Source organism: Lemur catta, chromosome 5 (assembly GCF_020740605.2).
Source record: "Lemur catta isolate mLemCat1 chromosome 5, mLemCat1.pri, whole genome shotgun sequence".
In the NCBI taxonomy this organism is placed as follows: Eukaryota; Metazoa; Chordata; class Mammalia; order Primates; family Lemuridae; genus Lemur; species Lemur catta.
In genome coordinates this window covers 48480587-48484330 of record NC_059132.1, presented here as the reverse complement: position 1 = coordinate 48484330, position 3744 = coordinate 48480587, and positions in this window count along the sequence as shown.

Genomic DNA, 3744 nt, shown 5'->3' with positions numbered 1-3744 from the left:
GGTCCCCTCCGCGCCGCCGCCTCCCACTGCCCGCCCCGCGCCCGCCCCGCGCCCGCCCCGCCCCGGAGAGGCCGCGCCCCTTCCTCTCCCGCCCGCGCCGGCGCGCGCCCGCCCCCCGCGTCCGGCTCCCCGGCCCGGCCCGAGTCCGCGCGCCGGCCGGGGAGGGAGCGAGCGAGGGGGCCGAGCTTCTAGATCCTTCAGCGCGCGGCCTCCAGCACTTCCCGGCACCGGGCGGTTCGCCTAAGTCCCGCAGGGGCCCGTGCACCTCCCCAGCCCCGGCCCCTGGCCGGCCTTTCTCTCAGCCCGACCGGGAGCACCCAGGAAGGAACGGAGAGGCCGGGCAGGGAAGCCACAGAGGGGACTGTCGGCTTCGGTTAATCTCAGCATACACACACCCCCTGAGATTTCAGGCCAAAGGAAGAAAAGAGCTGCTGTCAGCAGAATTTAGGAAATTGGGCAACAGCGGCTGGGGTTTACACCTGAGTGAGTCAGATTCTTGGCCAGACCTCAACTGCGATGGGGCCTGGGCTCAGAGGGGTGATGAAACCAGCTTCCCAGGTGAACTCTGCTGCCCCTGCCCTGCCGTAACTCGAAGAGGAAGAGGAAAGGTCAAAGCAGCCTCTAGCAGATGAGAAGGGCTCTTTGCAGCACTGGGTGGTGTCCTGGGCCCTAACTCATCCCAGTTACAAAATGAATGACAAGGCGCCTGCTCAGGCTGAACTCAGCCTTGGTGGAATGGCCAAAGGGCATGCCCTGCGCTGGGGCCTCATAACTCACACCTGCACACACGTCACACCTGCACACACGCCTATGGCAGATGGTAGTCGAAATCCCAGCCCCGCCCTGGGATCTGAAGCTGAAGGAGGGTGAATCACCAGGTTGCTTCTTGGGCTCCTGCTTGGTCTGTGATTATCCTCCATCCAGGAGGCCCCAGGCCGTAACTCCTGGTGTAGCAACAGGGTAAGTGCCTGTCGACTCACCTGTCATTATTCTGCTCCAGCCCCAGTTTCAGCCACTTGTGAGCCTTTAACCATGTTTTGCCAAACACCGAAACCATCAATTTCCCTTGAAAACCTACTCTCCCAGCCACTTAAGCCGAATGGTGGGAGGCATCTCCCAAGACTCCGTCCTTTCCCTGTGTCCCTTGTGTCTCAAGATTCAAAACAACCACGTTTCTTGCAACCGTCATTTTCGTGTTCATATCCTGAAGGGACCCTAAACCTGGCCTGTTGCTGTAGCTTTCTAAGTGTCTCCTTCGTTCACATGGCTAGAAAGTTAATTTTCCTAAAGCCTGCGTTTGATCAAGACAGTTTGCAGCTTAAACTGGTACCAGCACACCACCACTGTCCCCATGGCCTTGGCCCACGGGGTAAAACACAAATTCCTTGGGCTGCCATTCAAGTCCTTCTGTGATGCGGTTCTGTCATGCCTCATGGCCCTGTGAAACTTGCCACTAGAAATCCAGGGATTCTCTCCAATAATCTGTTATTGCCAGACGCAAATCCCTATGCTCCCCAACACCTCATACCTTCCAGAGCCTTCCACCGTGCCATCAGGAAATTCCAACAAAGGATTACCATACACAATTCGTGTAGCATCGTCTTTCCTTATCTTAATAGAAACATAGCTCCAGAGCCCTCTCAAGGGTTGGCTGCTTGTTCTTCCACACCTGGAGTCCCTCAGAGCCAGAAAGTGAGGCAGGCACCTTCCCTGTTCCCCACTGCTCCTTCCAAATCGTGTCTCCCCCTTCCTCCTACAAACCCTCGGCTCTCCTCAAATTGATACCAGTGGCCGTGACACCCTCCGTGCTTCCAGTTCCTGTGTTCTCCCACATCACTCCCCCTCATTCACTGCCGACTTTGGTTCCTGGCTCATAGGGTTCCTGGTCACTGCTTTCCTGTCTTCATTCCTGGTATTTTCAGCATCTGGGTGGATGACCCATCTGTCTGTCCCTCTGTAACTCTCTCCCAAAGCACTTGTCATCACCAGCAGCTGCACTGTCTCCAAAAATCTGAAGTGAAGACATCCCACCCTGCGTGGCACCTCCTAGACTTGCAGTCCACATGCTCAAGAACCTACTTCTGCGGTGCTTCTCCCTCACCATGACCTCTGAGCTACCAATCCCACCATCTCGTAATCCCTTCCCAGTCCTCCAGACAGCCTCCAGGAGCTTCCCTGCCTCCTGACCAGTCAGATCCCACGGATCCTCATCCTGCCTGTCATGCCTCGCCAGAGACACCGCTGAGCCTTGTCTCTGCTTTCCCTGTGCCTTTAACCGTGTAGCCAAACTGCTGGACAAAACTCACACAATCAAGCGGCACTTTCCCTTCACATTCATGAAAACAAGCCTTACATCCCTACTCAGCCCTGCCCGGAAACTGATGGCATTTCTCCAGGCTGTCCTACTCTTTGACCTGCTGCTGCCGTACTGTCACCGACACCACCCCCAGACCCCCATCAGCACCATCTCTCAGTTGTCAGCTGGACCTCGTACTTCTCCCAGAAAAGTGAAGCCAAAAGCACGAGCTCCTTCATCTTTCCACTGTCAAACCTACGTGCCCCTGCGCAGGCGCTTTCCCCATCTTCCCTGTGCTTACACCAGGGGACTGGGGAGTCCCTGCCTAGCTAAGTCTTCCAGAATAGCGCCTCCCCCACAGAAATCCAGGTCCTGATTCCTGGAACCTCTGATGGTTACTTTGTATGGCAGAAGAGACTTTCCAGGTGCAGTTAAATTACGGATCTTGAGCTGGGGATTACCAGGGCTAGGTGGGCCCTAAATATTATCACACGTGTCCTTATAAGAGAGAGGCAGAGGGAAGTTTGGCTACAGAGGAGATGATGTCACAAAAGCAGGGAGAGATTTGAAGGTACTACACTGCTGGCTTGGAAGAGGGAGGAGGGTGCCCTGAGCTGGGGAATGTAGTGCTAGATGCTGGAAAAGGCGAGGAAACTAAACCATCCCCCCTAGAGCCTCCCAAGGGCCCTGCGCGGCCTTACAGACAATGTGACTTTAGTCCGTAAAACCGATTTGGGACTTCTGACCTCCAGAACTGTTAGAGAGTCAATGCGTGTTGTCTTAAGCCACCAGGTTGGTGGTAACTTGTTTCGGCAGGCGCGGAGGACTCGGGCAGCCTCCCTGCTCACCTGCTCGAGGGCTGTGCTCTTTCAGCCATCGCGGTTTCCTCTCCTGCACAGACTCTCAATCGCTCCCTCCTACTGGATCATCTCCACCAATGCGCAGACGTGCTTTCGCATCTCCCAAATTAAAAATAAAGAAACTCCCTGACCTCAAGTGCCCCTCGTTACTGCTATCCCAACTCATAGTTTTCCTTCACCGCAAACCTCTTTCAAAAATTCCCTGCACTTCGCTTTCCACATGTCGTCCAGCCCAGGCCACACTGGCCCCCAGACCCACCACACACCAAATCTACTCTTCTCAAAGTCACTGAGGATTCATGCTGACGAGTCAAAGGAACATTTTGCTCATGTCGCTGGCCCTCTCAGGGCCATCGACACTGGCGCCACCTGAATGTGCTGTCCCTTCAGCTTCTCTGATTGGCCTCCACCCAGCCTCGGACATTTGGTTCTCAGAGCTCAGCCTCCAGCCCACTTTTCTCTCTCTGCGCTCACTCCCGAGGTGACCCCGTTTGCTGCCATGGCCCTAAATACCATCTCTGTGCTGGTGACACCAGCATCCACACAGCACCGAGGCTGCTCCCCGAGCCCTCACTGCCTCCTGATTCC